Below are 13,536 nucleotides of genomic sequence, written 5' to 3' on the forward strand. Positions count from 1 at the left end.
CCTCTGCAAATGTTTCCCAACATTAATGTTTGCTCAGCTCTGGTCTTATTCCAGCCATTCCCACCCCTCCCACCCCCTATACCTTCTGCTTATGTCTGGCTTCATTTTATGCAGCCTCTGTCTTAAATATTTCTTCTGTTTTCTACTTCTTTCCAAGTAAATGTTATTTGTTTATTTTCTCATGCTCCCACCTCTTCTGCCAGGGAAGCAAGCTGGCGTGCAGGCCACAAGCATAGAACCTGTGCTCACTAATACTGCTTCCCAAACGCTTTCCCTAACTCATAGGAAATCACAGTCCCGGATGGGTCACTGAAATCCCTCAGCCCTTTCACTTGATACCAGTCTGCATGATACACTTTGATTGGCTAATAAATTAAAGGCAACATATGATTTATTCATAAGTAGAACCAGTTTAAGTACTTTGTGGATCTGGGGTTGGAATTATACCAGTGACATATTAAGTCTATGCAACATCCACTAACACACACATTATCACTTTAAAAGGGTTGTTCACCTTTAAATTAACTTTTAGTATGATGTAGAGAGGGATATTCCGAGACAATTTATAATTGGTTCTCATTTTGTATCATTTGTGGTTTTTGAGTTATTTAGCTTTTTATTCAGCAGCTCTGCAGTTTGCAATTTCAGCAATCCGGTTGCTAGAGTCCAAATTCCCCTAGCAACCATGCACTGATTCGAACGAGAGACTGTAATGTGAATAGGAGAGGAATGAATAGAAAGATGAATCATGAAAAGTAGCAATAACAATGAATTAAAAGGGATTTGTTTTTTAGATTCAGTGACCCCCAATTGAAAGCTGGAAAGAATCAGAAGGCAAATAATTGAAAAAAATAATACTTATTTACTAAACCTTGAATTTTTCTGATCCGGCTTTTTGGGGCAAAAACTTAAATTTTGCGGGGGAAAAAATTTGCATTTTTCGATATTTATTATACCCCGATGCTACAAAAAGACAGAATCCGAAAATCCGCCACCTAAGACCTGTCGAGGTCCTTTATAAGTCAATGGGAAAGGCACCAAGTTGGCACCAAAGGCATCTCAATTTGAAGATACCGTGATCTGCACTGGGTTTAGCCTGATTATCCGAAACATTTGGGGTTTTCAGACAAAATCCTGAAAAAATCGAGCGATTCGGGAGAAGAGCCCAAAAAAATCGCATGGTTTGGGTTTTCTCTTAATTTTATCAGGTTTTTTACCAATCTGATTTGATTTATTTTATTTATAAATAAGGCAAAATCGGGGATGGGAGTTGGGAGTTAAATACATATATAAACAAGTCTAAAGTGGGGCCTCTTGTTGTTTGATCTTACCCCACGCTATCTGTCTATATATATTTATTGTACTTGTAAAGAGTAATGACATCCTCTTGCACCTTTTCTCCAGAGGAATAACCCCCAACTGTCACAGTCTTAACACATACTTTTAATTGTTCCATGACTTGTACTAGTTTAGCTGCAAGTCTCTGCACTCTCTCCAGCGCATTCATATCCTTCTTAAAAGGGGTTTTCACATTTGAATTAACATTTTTTATTATTTATGGAATAGGAGAAGGACCAGGCCCGGATTCGTGGCAAGGCCACAAATGCCCGGGCCACGGCCAAATTAATAGGGGTAGCATGCCGCCCAGCAACTTGCTGAGGAGCACCAGTGTTCCGGCGTGTGCGCTCGCTAGTGAGCAGGAGGCGGGCTCTAGGACCACTCGGTCGGCCCGCAGCCGGGCTCTAGGACCGCCCGGCCTAGGGGTGCACCCAATCCGAAGGACTGAGAAGGACTGAATCGAAAGTAAAAAAGCATACCTCCCAACATTATGGAAACAGAAAGAGGGATAAAAAGAAATAGAAAAATACATTTGACCACGCCCACTTTGTGACCACACCCCCTAATTACCATCACAAAATTTAACAAGTTCTGTGGTTTTTATGTGTTACCGTTTTGCTAATTAAGGTGAATTGCCCTTTAAGATGTGAGTTAGTGTTAGTTCTTATCTAAAACTGTTACAAAAGTATCTTAAGTATCTATTCTGGGCTCTCTGCCAAGAGCTGATTAAGTTAGAAACTTTGTACCTTTTTCTGGCTGTTCAGTGCAGGAGTTGAAAGAGAAACGGGACATTTCAGTACAAATCCAGGACTGTGGGTTAAGCTGTTAAAAGCGGGGCTGTCCCGCTCAAAACGGAACAGTTGGGAGGAAACAATAATAATAAAGTTTTAAGCTCACAAGGCTTCTGGGGTCAGTGACCCCCCCTCCCCATTTGAACGCTGGAAAGATGTTACAGAGGAAAGCAAATAATTAAAAAACTAAAATAAATAATGAAATAATTAAGACCAATTGGACAGTGCAAATTGTGTGATCAAAAAAGCCTATGGACATATTATATTGCAAGTCATTGGATATTTTCAGCAAACACTGCACATAGAAATGCCCAATCTCCATATATACTGTATACGTTATACACCCCTTTCAGATGGGGGCCTGGCCTTTCTACGTTGACATGGACCCCCCTCTTCTCCTTTGATCCATACAATGTGAGTGCTTCCAACATAGCAGCTCAGTAGAAAACCGATGACTTAGCCATTTTACAAAGGATACTTTTTTATGCCAATATTGTTAAATTTTATATATTCTATTAATCCCCTGTGTGTAAAGTCCAGCACTTGTGATATCATCTATTTTATAGGTGAAAAAGACTTTTATTTGAAGCGGAATAGCTGCTGATTTCTGGGGACATCAAAAGAGCCACAATAGATGGCGCGCACCTGATCCTCAAATGAATTGACTATTTCAGCATTTTTATTGAACCATTTTTTTTAATAATCATATTCCTCTCTTTTCCCTCTGTAGTTTGTTAGTGCATCACACTTGTACTACAAGAACAGTAGGCTGGACATTTATATACAGGGAAATAGACTGTTACATCAGCTGATCCCAAGTTGTCTTGTGCAGCATCTGGGCGCCAGGTATTATAAAGAAACCACAAAGCCATATAAATGTTTTATGGGATACTATAACCACTGCAGCCTGGCCTGGCCCAAATGATTTCCCTTAATGAAAAAAAAGAAAGTGTCTCTAAACGTAATCACTATAGATGCAGCAGCACGTGCCAACCCTTATGTAGCAAATGCATTGACCTTATCTATGAAGTATCAGGCACCTTCGCCCAAATCCTATAGAAAAAGGCTATATACATCAGTCACAAAACCCCTTCTATTTACATGTTCACCTGTTTCATTTTAAGTAGAGCCAGGTATCCTTGAGCAGGAGGATTTAAATATATATAAATATATAATATATATTTTATTTTAAAAATATAAAGGGGAACTAGCACAATAAATGTAATGTCAGCTTCATCATACCGAAATAAGAAACTTTCTAAATATAACCAATTAAAACCCGTTTCTGAAATATTCAAGATACACAACCCTCTCTCATCAGCTGTCTCGCTTCATTCTCTCTTCATGTAGAAGTCAGTCATATTTTGACTGACAGCTATATCTAATATATATGTTAAGTAAGAGGGGCTCCCTTTTCTAGCAAATGTGTTAGAGTTAAAGGAGCAGTTCAGTGTAAAAATTAAAAAAATGGGTAAAAAGATTGCCTGTGCAAAATAAAAAATGTTTCTAATATAGTAAGTTAGCCAAAAATGTAGGCTGGAGTGACTCAATGTGTAACATAATAGCCAGAACACTACTTCCTGCTTTTCAGCTCTCTAACTCTGAGTTAGTCAGTGACTTTAAGGGGGGCCTCATGGGACATAAATGTTCAGTGAGTTTGTAATTGATCCTCAGCATTCAGCTCAGATTCAAAAGCAACAGTTATGAGCCATGTGGCCCCCTCAAGTCTCTGATTGGTTACTGCCTGGTAACCAATCATTGGAAACCAAGAGAGCTGAAAAGCGGGAAGTAGAGTTCTGGCTATTATGTTACACATCCACTCGCTCCAGCCTTTGTAAATTACATTTTTGGCTAACTAACTATATTATAAATGTTATTTTATTTTGCACAGCCTGTCATATAATGTGCTGTCGCTTACGCCACATTAGTTTTGCCATACTTTGAATATCATGGAACATTAGCCTTTTAATGATAGGAACCTCCCAGATGGCCCAACCACAAAAATACACTGTACTTGAGTTTAGAATGTGCCAATCACCGTTGTCTGACGCCAGTCCTGTTGGAAATGAAAGGAAAGGTTCACCTATAATTATTGGTGCTTTTTCACACTTCTGTTTCCCTTTATGCAAGACACATAAATCTGGAATGTTCTGCCATTAGTATTGCAAAGCTTGACTTGGATAACCCAATCTGTCAAACGATAATACCTTGAGTTTTCTTGTATAGGGCAAAATGTATTTGCAGGCACAAGAATATAGTGAATAAAGTACCCCCTCTTGTAAAATATAAGGATATTATAAGTTACCGAGGAGTTTCATGACCATATAAAAACACGAGGCCGAAGGCCGAGTGTTTTTATACAGGTCATGGAACTCCGAGGTAACTTCTAATATCCTCATATTTTACAACTGGGGGTACTTTATTTATTATAATACACAAGTTTCAGTGAGTCATGTGACAGAAATGACATCAGAACTCACCGTTTATAAGGATATAATTTACAAGATATTCATGGCTTTTGTGTATTATATATATATATATCCTCTGGTTATATAATAATACATGAAAGCTCCAATCTTGCTAATACAATCAACACCTAATTTAATGACATCATTGTGGATTATGATAAACAGATTATGCTGATTGGAGCAACATTCCAGAGGATATATATATATTCTCGAAGGAAGATTTACAAGTCATTCTGAATTGAGAAAGCCAGTTGGATGACTGGTGAAATGTCTTCAAGGAAAAAGTCCAGTTGGCTTGACTTATTTCTATAGATGAATAGCCTTGGATATTATGCTTGTCCAAGAAATCATCCAAGCCCCACAGGTTCATCTCCCCCTATTGTTCGGCCACTGATGAGGCTTTTTTAGACGGTTACTAACCCATCCTGCCCTCATTATTCCTCTGAAATTCTTTACAGCTTCTCCTAGGCACAAGCGAGTCCACGTGTCACTGTCAGTGAGAATACGGAATAAGACTTTGGGCATTTGCTGCTGGCTGTACTTATCACTTTATGAGATTGCTGGATTCTTTATTGGGGTGTGATTTATTCATCAACATTTTTAGGCGGCTGCGCATTTCTTTGGCAGAGACCTGGTTAAAGTGCGGGCATTATATCCCTAACATATAAAAGCCTCAGCCCAACGGGCCTGGCACTGTGTTCCTAAACTTCACAACAGAAAGGTAATCCAAGGGTTGGCCAACCAGCAACCGTCCAGCTATTAAAAACTTCTAAACGGTTTATGCAATTATATATTTTTTGCTTGAGCTTTTTTCTGCTGTTATCAAGATTTTTCCCCCAAGTGGCCCCTGTTATTTCCCAGGGCCACTACTTTAAAGCTAGCTCAGGGAGTGGCGCTTAAAGAGATAGCCAACATTTAAAGACAATTTTTATCTTTAGTAGTTTCCAATGATCATTTTTAATTCAGCAGCTCTGTTTGGAGTATCATTATCTATTTAATTGCTAGGGTCAAATTTACCCTAGCAACTAGCCAGTGGTTTGAGGAAAAGACAGAGATGAATAGTAAAGAGAAGGCCTGAATAGAAAGAGAAGTACAGGTATAGGACCTATTATCCAGAATGTTTGAGACCTGGGGTTATCCGGATAAAGGATATTTCTGTAATTTGGATCTTCATACCTTAAGTCTACTATAAAATTATGTAAATATTAAATAAACCCAATAGGCTGGTTTTGCTTCCAATAAGGATTAATTATATCTTAGTTGGGATAAAGTACAAGGTACTGTTTTATTATTACAGAGAAAGGAAAGGGGAAATCCTTTTTACCAATTTGGATTATTTGGATAAAAATGGAGTCTTTATATAATTTGGGGCTTTCTGAAACAAGTTTCTGCATAACAGATCCCATACCTTTAACAAAAAGTAACAATAACAATAAAATTGTAGCCTCACAGAGCAATAAATGGCTGCCAGGGTCAGTGACCCCCAGGTGAAACCAGAAAAGAGGCAGAAGAGGAAGGCAACATTTATTTTTAAAAATTAAAGAATTAAAAAATTGGGATGAACAGGACACTTTAAAACATACAGTTAACTAAAAGGGGAATTACCCCCAGGACATAGAAACTGGAGGGTAAAGTGGGCATCAAACGTGGCATATTTTTCCCTGTTTCAATAGATTTCAGTGGTAGCCACATAGAAGCACAAATGCTGCGGTTTCAGCTGAAGTCAATGGGAGCTGCAGGGATCTCGACTTGAGGTTGGACATGGGCAACATGAAACATTAGCACCGCCACTTTGCCCGACTATAACCCAAAATGAATTCATAGGGCTTTGTACTTTCTATCCATACAAACTGTTCCATATTAAAGATATGAATTATTTGCCTGTGTAGGTGTTAAAAACATTCTTTTTAGTTCCTCAAGATGTGTGTGTCTTTCTGTAACCCAGGTGTGCCGCTAGGCTTAGCAACTATTTTGGAAGCCCTGTGTCCCGTCTCATGGCTTGTGGCTACACGACAACTTAATTTACGCCTGCTACCTTGTACCCAAAGTACAGTAAATATTGCGCACAAAGTCCAGTAAAATTTCAAAGACATCACAGGTCTGACCGGCCGAACCACAAGTTCTGGAAAGTTACAGCTTCCACGGAAAACCTGGATGGACTAATTGCTACTTAAGATTTCTAAGAGAGTGCATGCAGCAAAACCAGATGGATGCCCTGCGTAAGGATCGTTAGTTAAATCGCCTCTGGCTGCTTCGTGCACTGATATTATTGGTTCATAAGTCGGCTACTACGGTGCAGGGCTTGCATGCCAACAGCGGGTGTCACGTAACTGAATCTACAAAGCACATGTCAATATTAACACGCTTGTGAGAGCCGTACGTACGGCAGCTACACGTCCAACACTGCTCTCTCCAGTAAAATCAGGGAAAAATCTAAATTCATGTCCAGGATAAAAAATTTACAGGATAAAATAAACGAGCGAGCACAAAACCCAGGCGGTGATGAACCCAGCAACTGAAAGACAAATATTCTAGGATTTTATGGTCAGCACTGGAAATTTCAGGCAGGAAATCCAAGATGGTTGGTCGTTCACCTTAGTGCCTTTCTCTGTGCTGAAGAAATGTTACTTTAAAGGTAAAGTTAGAATGATCTTTTAATAATGACGTAAATGATAAGTTGATATTCTGAGACAATTTGCAATCTGTCTTCCATTTCATTGTAGCATTATTTATTTTTTTTCTTTTATCTTTCTCTTCAAACCTTCTCTCCATTCGTCTTCCATTCCAATAACTGCCTGGCTGCTACAGTCATTGGGCTCCAGTACAAAACCAAATGTGTACCTAATACATTCAGCTTCTAGAAAAGTGCCTACAAATCAGTAGAACCTTTAGTAGAGGACCCAAAGGCTTAATCATCCCCTGCTCAGGAAGTCCCTGCAAAGTCTGTAACCTACGCCCTGTGGGAGGGGGGATTCCCAATTGGCCTACGGGTCTTGTAATTAAAGGGGGTCCACACACAGGGAGAAAGAAAGACTTCCGACAGAACAAGGACTATGTATAGGGCCCTCTGACCATCAGATATCTGACCAAAAATGGGCCAAATGTTGCTCTGGCAGGTTTGACAATCCTGTCAGGGCTGTATCCTCATTTGGCCCTGGGGATTAACCCCCCATCATCCACCTTAAGGAAAGACCTGCTGCTTGTTTGGTGACCTCATCAAACAAGCAAATATTTCAATATATTGTCACCTTATTTCCTATACCTTGTTAATATAGGGGGAGGGAGAACATGGCTCATCCTCCATGAATGTGCTAATACGGCACAAGGGTGCTCCATTATTTTTTATTCTCCATGGACGTACTCCATATCAGCAATCACCAGGATATCCCTGCCCCCATGACCCATCAGAAGGACCCTTCCCAAAGCTTTAAAAGCCACCCGCCTCCTCTATTGAATCTTTTTTTTCTTCTTCTGCTTTCGTTGCTCCATTGGAAACAATATTTTTATTTTTTAACCTTGGGAAAGCATTGGTGACCCTGAAATGGCACCTATGGACTGGGGTTTTTCGAACCATGAAAGCCGTTGCCCTGCACATTACCTCATATCTTGGGATCTTCAGCTCTTTTCAGCTGGAAAAGGTAGGACAAAGCTTTTACGGTCTGATTAAGCCCATGTGCCTTCCTCGCTTGATGGCATCCAACGGCAAGTGCTTGTCCCTTGTGCAGGGAGATATTCAGAATGTTAAGGCCAACTGCCTCCCTCACAAAGTCTTTCCTAAGGTTGTGTATTAAGAGGTAAGAGAAAAAGAATGGGCCTGGCACCCAACCCCATAGTCTTAAACTTTGGGCTGATGTGGTGCACTACAGAGAGGTAAGTTGCCTGATTGTGTTACATACCTGGGCAGCTATAGCTGAATGGAATAAGGTATTCAGCTAGGGGTTCGGTTCTCCAGTCTCTACCTAAACTTACAGGGAATGGCACCAGTCCTGTGTTGTGGCTACTTGCAGACACACTGGGTATTGCATTGAACTTTCAGTTGCTCTGCATTGTGTTATATCAGCTGGAGTCATATAATAACCTCTGAGAACTGGCTAACTGGATGCATGCCTGAGTAGCCTCAACTGAATGTAATCATGTGATCAGCTACACCACCTGAGCTTTCCAGAAAATTGCTCTAGTCCTCTGTTATGGCTTCTACCTCTACACTGGATAATGCCCTGAATGTTCTTTTTTTTCTTGCTATCAAAGATGATTATAGCAGTTGGGACAAAGTTTATAGTAACTTCTGAGAACTACTTAATTGAAATATCTAGTATAGGTCAATCTAAAAACAACTGGACTTGCTGAGTAATCAATGAAGACGTTTCACTACTCATCCGAGCAGCTTCTTCAGTTCACCTGACTGGTGTGGGAAGTTCTCGTCATATAAACTCTTCCACTAATCCAATCACAATGGCACATTGTAACTCTTCAAAGAGGTGACATCTGAAGAAATTCACAGAGGTGTTGATTCTGTGTAGTTACTGTGATAGGATTATCCAATGTATCATGCAACTCCTAGAAAGAGTTGTTACTTGTGAGAGTTACATGAATGGATGTGTGAAGTGTTCTGAATCCACCGGGGTACAGATGTTAGAACAGCAATGTATGTAGCAGACAGGTGGTGTCGAAGGCCCCCGCCTCTGTTCAGAGATGGTCTCTCCACCTTGACATGAATCACCTCTTTCACGCCTCGTTCAAACCAACTTGAATCAACACCTGTGAATTTCTTCAGATGTCACCTCTTTGAAGAGTTACAATGTTACATTGTAAATGGATTAGTGGAAGAGTTTATATGACGAGAACTTCCCACTCCAGTCAGTTGAACTGAAGAAGCTGCTCGGATGAGTAGTGAAACGTCTTCATTGATTACTCAGCAAGTCCAGTTGTTTTTAGATTGACCTATACTAGATATACCATGACCTGGATGAATGAAAATCTTCATAGTCATACTTAATTGAAAGCATACCTGAGTGTATAATCATATATGCATCATTATATATGCGTATAAATTCTACCTGGACTTTCCAGAGAATGGCACCAGTATTGGACCATGGTTATTTAAGCCTCATTGTATTTACTGCATTAGGCTTGGAATGGTTCATGTACCTGGTTCATAGCACCCTGGCTGTATATGTTAATTATGCAACATAGATTTGTAGTAGTGAACTCTATGGTTAATTGGAGCATACCTGAGCAGCCCCTGCTGAAAGCTACCTGCTGGGTCGGAACTAGGGGTAGGCAGAAGAGGCACATGCCTACGAAGTTGGGGCACCAATACCCTACCGCCACTCTGCTGCGTGCAAGTTGGATATATCATGCCTTATAACTGCAGCTGAACCAAATGGGTTAGGGTGATATGCTGCAATTGAACTGTAGTGTCACTGGGCCTGTAGTAATTACTATGCCCTAGTATAACCAAGGTTTATAATAGGCTGCCAAACTATTATTCCTCTGAGTTTTGCAGAGATTCTAGAGTCTGAATATGGTTTTCTCTGAGCTGCAGTGTGTCACTACTAGTGGTATACACGCTTAGTAAACAGCATATGACTTGCATGTCTTACATGGCTCTCGGAGTTTGAAATATGTAGTAGACCAGTCAGAATGTAAGTTATTTTGAGATGGTTCAGAGGTTGGCTCCATGACAGGTTTAAAGCAGGTCCTTCAGATTGGTCCACTAATCTCTGTATGGCTAGGGTCTACCACAGTCCTTTGGTAAGGTACAGTAGTGCTTGTTGGTTTGCCTATTCTTGCAAACCTAAAGATTGAAAGGTTGCAGCCGTTTTCATGAGTATCTTCTGTATTACAAGCAGGTTAATAAGAAGTCTTGTAAATCACATCTTAATTAGGTTGCATCTTCTCTGCCTTGAGAAAAGCTGTACAGCTGGGAGCTTGTTCTTGAACCTATTCTGTATTGTTGTTGATGTTGGCAGGAGTGAGGTTACCAATAAGTAGATAAGGCACATGTACATTCCCTTGTATTGACCTCTCTAAGCTATTATTGCTTCTGCGGAGTTCAGGCATGTAGAGCACTTCCTCAAGCTGCCCCAGGTTATGTCATAGACAAGCCAGTTTGCTAAAGTGGGTGCTAAGATCTAATTATGCTGGTGCCAACCATAAGTAAAAATGTAACTTCATCTAACGACTTGATTTTCATGGGTTTATATCTGCACCACCAGCAATGGATTTTGACTGAGGCACTTCTTTTGGCTTTTTCCATTCCATCCACTGGATTTGATTCATGAGGTTTAGTACTGGTGAGGCCCCTTGAGACCAAAGCTTGGGAAATAGAGCAGATTTCCACAGAGACCTTGTATCTCATATTTGGATTTTTTTTGATCAGGGAGTTCCAAATGGGTACCAACATCAACAAACCCTTATTAGACATCTAGCATGATCATGCAACAACCACTACTACTACTACTACTACTACTAGCAAGAAGATGTAAATCCATAGCAAAGAGTGATCTTGACTGCTGTGAAGTTTTAAAAACATTGCTGGGAGCTCAATGAATGAATATGCTAAGTTAAAGGAGAACTAAACCCCCCCCCAGTCAAAAGTCCCCACTGGCACCCCTACCTGCCTCCCCCCTGCTGTTACCCCATAATTGTGTCCCCTGTAGGATTACCGAGTCATCACAGCGGAGCTCATGGGCGCCATCTTCGGCACTTCAGTAATCTTCGTAAAGTGAGCACTGTATTGTTGGAGCAATCTTCAAAGATTACCGAATCGCTGGAAGATGGCGCCCGTGAGCTCCTCTGCGCTCACTCTGCATGTGCGGTCAGTATTTCTACTGGGGACACAATTCTGGGGTAACACATAGCAGAGGGGAGGAAGGGAGAGGGGCCAGTGGGAACTTTAGAACGGGGGGTCAAAAGTGTGGGTTCCTTTAAGTCAGGGATCCCCAACCTTTACAACCCATGAGCAACATTCAGAAGTAAAAGGAGTTTGGGAGCAACACTAGCATGAAAAATGTTCTTGGGGTGCCAAATAAATGCTGTGATTGGCCATTTAGTAGCCCCTATGTGGATTGTCAACCAACATTGAGGCTCTGTTTTGCAGTACAACTGGTTTTTATACAACTAAAACTTGCCTCCAAACCTGGAATTCAAAAATAATCACCTGCTTTGATGCCACTGGGAGCAACATCCAAGGGGATGGAGAGCAACATGTTACTCACGAGCCACTGGTTGGGGATCACTGCTTTAAGTGAACACAATTTTAGCCACTCAAGGTGCATTGCTGCTAGGGGTTTAAATCGTACGACTTATGTTGAATGAGAGGCAATGACGTGGATGTGAGCTTGGCCAAAATGTGGTACGAACACCATAAATTTTTGTAAAATGGATTCAAATGGATTCACACGGGCTGAATTTGAGCGCTGGAATTTTTCTCTCTATTTTGCATGCTTGCAGACAGACCCCTGGCTGGAATCAAACCTAGAATCCCAGCATGGCAAAGCAGTAAAGCGAACAACCGCAAAAATGTGTACAGGTATGGGACCTGTTATCCAGAATGCTCGGGACCTGGTGTTTTCCGGGATAACTGATCTTTCTGTAATTTGGGTCTTCATGCCTTAAGTAGACTAGAAATTCATTTAAACATTAAATAAACCCAATAGGCTGGTTTTGCTTCCAATAAGGATTAATTATATCTTAGGTGGGATCAAGTACAAGCTACTGTATTATTACAGAAAAAAAGGAAATAATTTTTAAAAACTTGGATTATTTGGATAGAATGGAGTCTATGGGAGACAGCCATTCCGTAATTCGGAGCTTTCTGGATATCGGGTTTCCGGATAAGGGATCCTATACCTGTACCGAGATTCCTTGTTCAGTATACAGAAGCTGCTGATAAATCTAGAGTCTCTTGAATTCTTCCAGGTCTTCCTGTTTGTTTTTTTTTTTTTTTAACTTTTTTCCCGAAGGTAACAGAATCATTTCTAGAACAGTAATGTTTTGTGGGCCCTGTAACTCTTACTGTGAATTCACTTGCAGTGTTGAGGCCTATGTGGTGCATGAACTAGAACAAGCTTCAATAAGCCCGGTTATACAGTTCAGTAACAAAGTCACACGAGATGGAAGATGGAAATCAATCCCCTAGACAATAAAATATTCACCCTATAGTTTAAAACGACACATAGACGTGAGGTGCAATGTTCCCTAGTGTGCACCCCTACATGTCATTTTACAATCAATAAAACACCCACACAACAATATTTAAATGGTTCTGCTTATGCTTTATTTAAACAAACTACACATTAATAGGATTGCAGGGTGCTGATCCAGCAGTACATATACATTTCCATAGGAAATTGGTCTAGCATAAACATTGTAAGAAGAGCCTGTGCAATATACTCCATGTCTTTGAGTGATGAGACCATTCAGCTCATAGGGCAGTGGCTGTCAGACTCTCCAACTTGAAGGCATGACCAGGGCCCCCACAGCTCATGAAATTAGTAGACGTAGGGAAATATTGGTGTTCCAGCCAATGAGTCTTGGCTCCATGGATATCTAGTGCAGCAAATAAATATTCCCCTCCAACATATCTTCCTAAATGATCTTCAGGCTGGGCTTTAAAGGGGAAGGAAACCTAGTTGGCGCAAAAACCCTCCCCCCTCCGTGTGTTGCCCACCCTCCCTCCTCCCCCCTGGCCTACCCGTCCCACTGGGCAAATGCCCCTAACTTGTTACTTACCCTTCTGCGCAGGTCCAGTCCAGGGAGTTCACAGACGACATCTTCTTCCACGCGATCTTCTTCCTGCTGTGAACGGCGTTTTGGCGCATGCGCAGTAGGACCATTTCGCCGGTACGGATCTACTGCGCATGCGCCAAAAGTCACACGCATGCGCAGTAGATCGTACCGGCGAAATGATCCTACTGCGCATGCGCCGTTCAAAG

Source organism: Xenopus laevis, chromosome 5L (genome assembly GCF_017654675.1).
Source record: "Xenopus laevis strain J_2021 chromosome 5L, Xenopus_laevis_v10.1, whole genome shotgun sequence".
Taxonomy (NCBI): domain Eukaryota; kingdom Metazoa; phylum Chordata; class Amphibia; order Anura; family Pipidae; genus Xenopus; species Xenopus laevis.